Below are 10274 nucleotides of genomic sequence, written 5' to 3' on the forward strand. Positions count from 1 at the left end.
AGAGAGAGAGAGAGAGAGAGAGAGAGAGAGAGAGAGAGAGAGAGGTTATCTTAGTCTTACATATCATGAGCAGTCAATAAAACTAAGAGACCTTTTACAGTGAAGCCTAGGTGGCTTCCTCTGTTTGGCACATAGTCTTAGGATGTAGCTTTACTTAGTTTATGAGATAGTTTCCAGTGACTCCTATGCTCCCCTAAATTATGAGACAGTTTGCTACTTGCTCTTAACATTGTGCTCTCTTAATTTATGGAACAATCTGTAAATGACTTGCAATCTTACTTCCTACTATTGTTACTTTATACTAGCTACTTATAAACTTACTATACTAACTAGAAGTTGGGGAGGATGGACTGGGACCAGAATAAGATATAATTTTAACACAAGCAGTGTAATTTGGCAATGACCTAACCTCTGTTCCCCCTAAATTTGGTAAACAACTACTAATGATTTATGTGTACCCCCAAGTTTGGTAAATTGTTACAAAATATGTTTGTGTATCCCCCAAATTTGGTAAACTACTAACTGCTAACAATTTGTGTTTGTGACCCAAATCTATTAAACAACTGATAAATACTTGTTAATGATGTTAGTAAATTTATGTTTTCGTTGTTAGCTTATCATAAAATACATTTAGAAAAACACCAAAAAAACCTTACATGCAATTTTTAAACACCCTTAGCCGGAAAAATAAGAGCCCACTGGTATCTCCAGCCATCAATCTACTTTTGGGAAACCATGAGAAATGATTCATTTGTTCTACAAATTCAAAGATTTGATAATTGCACATAGAAACATCTATCCAGGAATATTAAGGTCCTGTAGTCCCATTGATATACTGCAAAAGAAATCTTACCTGGCATTCTTCTTTCCATTGTTCCAATAGTCTACTAATCTTACTTAATACATTAATCTAAATATTTTGGATGTCCTTGCTTTTATCTGATATTTACAGGAAGTCTTATTGTGGGAAAGAACTTATGTCCTTCCTAGACTCTTTATGCCTCAATAATTCATCTATCTGACCTCCCCAATTATGATGCTGTGAAAATTGTTGGATTCCTTGCCTCTGCCTAAACCTGATGACTTGATATGGATTATATGCACATCTATAAATATCAGGCTTTGGGCTCCTTTCTATGGGTTTAAACCTTTAATAAATCTGAGTTCAAATCAGCCTCAGTTACTTCCTAACCATGTGATCATGGACAAGTCACTTCTGTCTCAGTTTCTTCATCTATAAAATAGGGATAATAATAACATCTACCTTCTAGGGTTATTGTAAGTATCAGATTAAATAATATTTGTAAAGTGCTTAGCACAGTACCTGGTACATAGTAGGAACTTAATAAATAACTTAATTCCTTCAATTTCCCTTCTTGTATAATGCAGTAGAAAGAAAACTGAATATAGAGTCAGAAGACCCCAGAGTCAAGATGCATCTCTGCAGCTACCTACCTATGTGATTTTAGATGAATTATTCAAGCTCTCTATTCCTCAGTTTCCAGAAGAGAGTAAATCCAGGCAGACTCAACTTAATTGCTTTTGAACCGTTCATTTTCAGATTGCTTCCAGTATTCTGTTTAGAGGGGCAGTATGGCCATAGTAGATTGTGTGATAGAATTGTCAGGCTGATCTGGTCTTCAGTCTTACCTCTGCTACTACCTGTGGGTTTTGTAAACCTATAAGTATTTCTAAAATGCTAGGACTTAATTAATAAGTCAAATCATTCATTGAGGCCCTACTATGTGCCAGGCACTATGATGAAAAATGGAGAAACCAAGAAATAAAAAATGACAAATGGGAGTTGGGGGGGAGCTGTAATGGAAATGCAAATTTAAAGATCTTCCCTGCCCCTAGGCTAAAGTGCACCTGGAGCCTGGGGTGGGAGGCTTGTTTTTCAGTAGATACTTTTTGATTGGCCAGTGGGTCCAGAAGGTTGTTACATACTCTGAGCCAGGAGAAGGCTACATAATCCCTGATGTGAGGCTTTGCTTTGGGGCTCACTTTGAGAAGTGTTCTGTGATTTGATCAGATGAGACTCTGAGAAGCCATTGTTGAGAGCCCCCAGGCTTTGAAAAACCCATATGTTGATTTCATATGGATGTAATGGTTGGACAGTTTGGAAACCTGTCTATTTGATCTGTTTCTCTGTCTTGATAATTCTGTCTGTATACTCTGAAGTTTGGGGTGCTGACCTTTTTCCCCTGAATTAGGTAAACGATACATATTTGACTGATTAAAGTAAGCTTGTTAACCCATTTTGAGTTGCTTTCCTTTAACAAAGCAGATCTAAGAACCTGTGTTGGCAGCCACTCTGGGGACACTGGGGTGCTTGCTGATAAAGGAGCCAAGGTAGTGGAGTAAAAGCAGGAACTTGCTTGAACAAGATCTTGCTCCAACTACCTCTAATACGTGTAAAAAAATACTCTAAACAAATTTTAGTGCTACAGAACCCACAAAGTGACAGAGAGGAACAAATCTCCCACCAAAGGCAGCCTGACAGGCCAACAGAAAGGGTATATCACACCAGGCTGGGAGCAGACCAGAGTCCCGCGTGAGCTGTGCCAGCCCAGACTGGTGGCACAGACCCACTGGAGCAGACTTCAGGGGAGTAAATCACTGGCAGCTGTGGCAGTTTCCAGACTTCTCAACCCATAAATGCCAAAGAGAAGGCAAAAGGTCAGTGGGGGAACACTGTTGTAAACTGGGAGAGAGAAGAGCATTCTGGTCCCTGCCCCTAGGGTGGCGTCTTCTGCAACTGCTCCTGTGGCAATTGCTTCTAAAACTTTTGGCCCACAGATTGTGGGGGGACCAAGTGGCTGACTAGAAGGCATTTGCAGGAATCTCACTGCTGGCACTGAGGTAGGATTCTGTTGCTTTGACCTGTATGGCTCTGTGTCGCAGTCTTGGATCGTGGTCCTGGGGTGACAAGCACTAGCATGGCAGAGCTTGGTGTGGCTGTGGAGAGGCAGTCTTCTTCACAGTCCTGACGCAGGTGCATAGAAGGAGCTCTGACGACAGCTGCACAAAACCCTAGAAATTTGGGTTTTAGCACTCTTCACTCTGGAAGCAGAGTTCTACCGTGACAAAAAGCTCAAAAGTCAAGTAATTGGTTGGTAAGATGAGCAAAAAGAGGAAGCAAAATCAAACTATAGAATCGTTTTTTGGTGACAAAGACAATCAAAACATAGAACCAGAAGGACACAATAAAGTTAAAACTCCTGCATCAAAAGCATCCAAGAAAAATACGAACTGGTTATGGAGGAATTCAAGAAGGATTTTGAAAATCAATTAAGAGAAGTAGAGGAAAATTTGGGAAGAGAAATGAGAATGATGCAAGAAAATAATGAAAAATGAGTCAAAAACTTGGGAAAGGAGATGCAAACTAATGATGAAGAAAATAACACCTTAAAAACTAGTCTAACTCAAATGGCAAAAGAGGTTCAAAAACCCAAATGACATGGATGCCTTAAAAAAGCAAAATTCTTCATCTTTTCTTTACTTGCTTGTAGGTTTTCTTTGTTCTCTTAAATGCACACTTACATATATACAGACATATATGTGTATGTGTGTATATGAACATATCCTTTTCCTAACAAATTCTACTCCTAATATAATTTTTATGTTTGTGCATATCTCATTTCCTATTCCTCTTGACTCTTCTACTTTCCGTCTACCTGCTACCTTGCCCTCCTATTACTTAATTTAAACCCTCCCTCCCCCAGGATCCCTGCTTTATCATCCCATTCCCATAAATCTAAACACCCTTTTATACTCACCTTTGACATATTCCCTCACCTTCCCCTCTAGAACTCCCTTCTTTATCCTCTCTCCCCTCCCTATCCTCTTAGGATTTTATTTCTTTCTAAATTTAGAAGAAATGTGTACTCATGTATATACAAACATGTATATGTATGTATGTGTATGTGTGTATGTATGCATGCATGCATGCATTGTTTCTTTGTGAACCCATTTCCAACCAAAGTAGGTCTCCAGAACTAACAGCCCTTCTCCTCTACCTAATTCCTCTGAGTAGGTTCTTCCTCTTGCACCTTATTTGTATAAGATAATTACTCATTTTAGCTATTCCTAAATGGTTTTACTTTTTAAAGCCATATCATACTCAGGTCTTTTCCAGTTTATTATTATTTTTTTTTGCTAACTACCCATTTACTAATAACACTCTTAAATATGTGTTTTATATTTTATATACATAAAAGATAAACAGTCTGTCCTTATTGAGTCCCTTGTAATTAGTCTTTGGTATGTATCTTATAACTTATAATTTCTCTTGACTCTTGTTTTTTTTTAATGTTTTTTTTTAACTTCTGATTTACGTCATCCGTTTCCACCAGATTTTGAGTTACAAATTTTCTCCCCATTTCTCCCCCACCCACCGCCCCAAAATAGCAGTCCCACAGCATATCCCCTCCTCCAATCTGCTCTCTCCCACATTTTCCCCCATACACCTTTCCACTTTTCCAATGGCTCTCTATGCCTCAGTGCCTGCACATCCCATTTCCCAATTACATGTAAGATGGTATTAATAATAGTATATATATATAAATATATATTTATAAATATATATACACACATATATATACACATATATATACATATTTGAATACTTGATTTCAGAACTTTCAATTCCAGATTCATTCCCCTCCTTCCCCATCACCCACTCCTACTGGGAAGGTACGCAGTTCAGTATAGGTTGCACATGTGTGGCTAATGCAAAACAATAACATAGTAAATCCACTGTAAAAGACTGATTATACTTCCCTCCCTCCCATCCCACCTCCCGCCTGCTCCACTCTCCATTTTGATCCCATCTATTTTCAAAAGTGAGTGCTTCCAACCTCCCTCCCCCCCCCAGCCTACCCTCCCTTCTATCATCCCCTTCCCCCCTATTCTCCTGGAGGGTGAGATACCCTATTTAGTGTGTATTTCACTCCCTCTTCAAGCCAAATTCAACGGGAATAAGGTTAACCTATTCCCTTTTGCCTTCCTATTCTTCCCCTCCATTGTAACCATTTTCCCTTGCCTCTGTATGAGATAGTTTATCCCAATCTGTCTCTCTCCATCTCCTCTCATTATATTCCTCTCACATCTTAATTTCACCTTTTAAGTATCATTCCTTCCTGTTAAATTGGACCTGTGCCCTCTATCTATATATACCTGTAAACATATATACACATATTCACATATGTATTCATATGCCCATATACCCTCATATATAGACAAATATATATATTTCTAATCCCTTCAGCTACTGATCAAAGTTTCATAAGCTATGATTATTGTTTTTCCATGTAGGAATGTTAATAGTTCAACTTTGATAAGTTCCTTATGATTTCTTTTCCCTGTTTACCTTCTCATGCTTCTCTTGCTTCTTGTATCTGTATGTCAAATTTTCTATTCAACTCTGGTTTTTTCAGCAAGAATGCTTGAAAGTCCTCTATTCCACTAAATGACCATATTTTCCCCTGAAACATGATACTCAGTTTTGCTGGGTAGGTGACTCTTGGTTTTAATCCCAGCTCCTTTGCCCTCCGGAATATCATATTCCAAGCCCTTCGATCCCTCAGTGTAGAAGCTGCTCGATCCTGGGTTATGCTAATTGTGTTTCCACAATATTCAAATTGTTTCTTCCTGGCTGCTTTAATATTCTCTCCTTAATCTGGGAATTCTGGAACCTGGCTATAATATTCCTAGGAGTTTTCTTTTTAGAATCTTTTTCAGGAGGTGATCAGTGGATTCTTTCAACCTCATTTTGCCCTCTGGTACTAAAACATCAGGGCAGTTTTCTTTGAGAACTTCCTAGAGGATGATTTCTAGGTTCTTACTTTGGTCATGGCTTTCAGGCAGTCCAGTAATTTTTAAATTATCTCTCCTGGATCTATTTTCCAGGTCAGTGGTTTTTCCCATGAGATATTTCACATTGCCTTCTATTCTTTCATTTGTTTGGATCTGTTTAACAGCATCTTGATTTCTCATAAAGTCATTAGCTTCCATTTGCTCCAATCTAATTCTGAAGCAATGATTCTCCTCATTGAGTTTTTGAGATTCTTTTTCCATCAGGCAAATTCGGCTTTTTAAGGCATTCTTCTCCTCATTGCCTTTTTGGGACTCCTTTGCCATTTGAGTCAGTCTGTTTTTTAAGGTATTATTTTCCTCAGTCAGGCTGTTGACTCTCGTTTCATAATTTTCTTGCATTGTTCTCATTTCTCTTCCCAATTTTTCCTCAACTTCTCTTATTTGGTTTTCAAAATCTTTCTTAAGGTCCTCTATGGCCTGTAACCAGCTTGTATTTTCCTTTGAAGCTTTTGGTGCAGGAGTTCTGAGTTCACTGCTTTCCTCCTGTTCCATGCTTTGCTCCTTTTTGTCCGCCAAATAGGAGTGTATTGTTGGAATCTTCTGTCTGCGTTGTTTCCTTTGCCTGCTCATTTTGCCACTCAATTACTTGACTTATGGGCTTTTTGCCACAGTAGGACTCTGCCACCAGACAGGGGAGCTTTCGTCCCAAACGCTGGGGTTTTCTCAGCTGCCGGAGGTATTAGATAGGTGCCCTCTCTGAGGTCTCCACATGCTCTGGCAAGCTGGACACACACCCCAGAACCTCCACCCTAGACTGCAATCCAGATCGAAGCAGGTTAAAGCAAGAGCGATCACCCCTCAGACTGGTGCTTGGTCCCCCTACACTCTGCAGGCCAAGAGCTGAAGCTGCCATGTGGCAGTGGCTGGCTGTGCCAGTGTCTCAGCGACTTTTCGCCCTGGAGGTAAAAGCCACGCACTCCCACTTACTGGTCCCAAAGTCCAGACTGTGCTGACCTCTCACTTTGTCCTTTCGTCTATGTGTTGATAAATCTGGAAAGGGCCACAGCTTCTGCTGATCTGGAGTCCCTCTGGCATGGCTGGTCAGGCCCGCCCTGAGGCTAAAGCCTCAGCATGGGGCTGGGCTCGGCTCCCAGAGCGCTGTGCTGGATTCCTGCCAGCCTGCTGGGCTGTCCTCAGTGGGAAGTTAGCTTCTCTGTGTCATTTTGTGGGTTCTGCAGCTCCAAAGTTTGTTTAGCGTCCCCTTTTTACATGGATTGGGGAGGGTGGAAGCTGGAGCTGCGGAAAGGTCATGCTTCTACTCCGCCATCTTGGCTTCTCCCCCTCTCTTGACTCTTGTATGTCAGATTTTCTATTAAGTTTGTTTGTGTTTTTTTCAAACAAGTCCTAAAAATCTGACAATTTATTAAATATTTGGTTTTTTTTTCATTCAGGGTTATGCTTAGCTTTGCTGATATTTTTGGTCACAGTTCCAGTTCTTTTTCAATTTAATATATAGTGTTCCAAGACTCTCAATCTTTTCCTGTCACTGCTACTAGGTCTTATGTGATTCTAATTGTGGCACTGTCATATTTAAATTGCTTTTTTCTTTTGTTCACAATATTTTATCCTTCATCTGGAGGTTTCAGAATTTGACAATAATATGCCTGTGAGTTCTCCTCATAGGATCCCTTTTAGGTTTTAATTTGACGATTAGTGGATTTTTTCTATTTCTACTTTCCCCTCTTCCTCTAATGTTTCAGGATAATTTTCTTTCATTATTTTTTGTATTATTATATATTCTTTTTTTATCATAGATTTCAGGAAAGTAATCTGATTACTCTTATTTTTTTTTCTTTTTAATCTATTCTACAGATTAGTTCTTTTTCTCATGAAATATTTCACATTTTCTTCTACTTTTTCATTATTTACATTTTGTGTTATTATTTCTTGATCTCTTATAACTTCAGTGGCTTTCCGTTGACCAATTCTAATTTTTAAGTACTTTTTTTCTTCCTTAAGATTCTGGTTCTCCTTTTCTAATTAGCCGACTTCCTTTTCATAATCTTTTTTTTTTTTAAGTTTTTCCTCAGTCTCTATCATTTGATTTTTAAAGTCTTTTTAAAGTTCTATGAATTCTTTTTGGGCAGGTGACCATTGACTTTAGTCTTCGGAGGAGAAAAGGCTTTCTTTGTTTCAGTATCCTCCTCTGAAGGTGAACTGCGCTTTTCTCTATTTCCATAGCAACTCCCTATGGTTTGATTCTTTCTCCTTTGTCTTTTTTGGGGGGATGGGGTGTGAGGGTGGGGTAGTAGTTTAGTTTTTGCATTCTAGTCTTGGAGTATAGTTTATGGTGCCTCTTGGCCTCAGAGTTCCTCCTTCCCTTCTCACCTCTGGCATGGAACTGAAACCAAGACCTCCATTCTCCTATAAGTGCCCACAGTCATCAGTGTCCCAGACCCACTGCTTTTGCACTCTCTTGGAGTGTGCTGGTTCCTTCTTGCCCCTGCCACTCTTTGCAGCACAGCTGGGTGTGGGGTTCCTTGTCAGCAGAGGTTTCTTCAGTCTTCCCAGACTCAGACACCCAACCCCACTTACTGTCCCAGGGATAAAAGTTCCTGTGGCTGGGACTGAGCCAGTCTCCCAACCCAGCTAATCCCAGGGCTTGCCACTTGTTTTAATGAACCTAGCCTGGAGGTGTTTACACTTCACAGGGACCAAACTGTACACTAGGATTTTTCTTCAGATCTTTTCTGATTGTCCCAAGAAGATTCCTGTTCTTCCCCTACTCTTATTTATTTTTAGTGCTCTGTGTTTTCCCTGAGGCACTATTTTATCTCTTTTGTGTGGGAAAATCTTGAGAGCCTGGGGATTTTCTGACTTTGCTCTTTTCTGAGAATCCTCTCCTGGATCCTTTTTTTTTTCTATTTTGACATACATAGGGCATACATGTATTATGGAACACTAATCTAAGTACCAGAATACTGGGCTTATTTTGTACAGCCTTAGTTATAAACATGTTGTCTCCCCTGACAGAATTTAAGCTTCCTTGAGGGACTGTTTCATTTATGTCTTTGAATGCATTGTGACTCAACATAATACCTGCCACAAAGGAGATAATTATAAAGTATTTGTTAATTGACTGATAGTCTCACATTTTCTCTTCTATCTGTATGATCTTGGACAAGTGACTTTGCCTCTCTGACTCGTTTTATTTTATTTTTATCTGTAAAATGAGACAGCTGGATTAGATTATCTTTGAGCTCTGAAGTTCTCATGGCTTCAGTCCAGACAGCAGAATCACTGTTAGCAGAAGCCCATTGAAGTCCCAGTTTCTTTATCTGTGAAATGAATGTGGCAGGTGTAAGGAAAACCCATTTACTAATAACTCTAGGGACCTACCTAAGCGTGTAAGCTTACTAAATATTTGAGATAATAGATTTATAGCTCAAATGGATTTTATTAGTTATTCTAGTCTAACCCCCTCACTTTATAGATGAAGAAATGAAGGTTCAGGGAAGAGAAATATCTTCCCCAAGATCATGAAGTGGCAGAGTCAGGATTTTAAGCAGGTCCTCAGAATATTTTCCCCTACCCACCACATTGTAAAAGAATGGCTGAAATTAATTGGGCTAGACTTTTCTTTAAAGAAATCCTATATTAAATTCTTTGAGAAAGAAATGATCCATCCCTACTATATTTATTTGGAAACCTCTATGTTTCTGATAATGGCCTAAGATTTTTTGAAAACTGGACATTCCTTCAGCATGCTATTATAAAAAGCCCCTGAACTGATTATGTCTTTCTTCAGAACAACCAGCAGATGTCAGCATTTCCTTGGAAATTGGCCAGTAGGCAGCACTGAAAATTTCAAAGCAGGGGTTGGGGTAAAGGAAAAGGAAGGAAGAAAGGAAGGAAGGGAGGGAGGGAAGAAGGAAGGAAGGAAGGAAGGAAGGAAGGAAGGAAGGAAGGAAGGAAGGAAGGAAGGAAGGAAGGAAGGAAGGAAGGAAGGAAGGAAGGAAGGAAGGAAGGAGAAAGAGAGAGATATCTAACAATATATCCGATGCCATCAGTAATCTGGTCTTCTATTCAAACTGCATCTGTCCATCATTGCTTCTTCTGAAGGAAGGGAAGCTACAGAGTAAGATACAAATAATGATGATAACTTGGGAGCTTTTTTTTTTTAATATAATCCCCACGGCTTCTTTGGAGTCCTAAAATTCTTTTCATGGGGATGAATAATGCAATCAGTCTCCTTCAGCAATCAGGCCAGCTGAACACCAAGCCGGTGATTTCATCATTTCGTCTGAATGGCTAATGCCTACCCACAGAAGTGGCAGAAGGAAGAGTGTAGCCTGGTTGGGTCTTGGCATCCCAAGCCCAGGGCTTTGGCTTGGGTTTCAATATGATAATTAGATCCTCTGCCACCCTAACCCATTCCCCATCCCTTTTGCTGATCT

This window comes from Petaurus breviceps, unplaced genomic scaffold (assembly GCF_028583685.1).
Source record: "Petaurus breviceps papuanus isolate PSGF00001 unplaced genomic scaffold, PetGlider_PUasm1.0 90919, whole genome shotgun sequence".
Classification (NCBI taxonomy): Eukaryota; Metazoa; Chordata; class Mammalia; order Diprotodontia; family Petauridae; genus Petaurus; species Petaurus breviceps.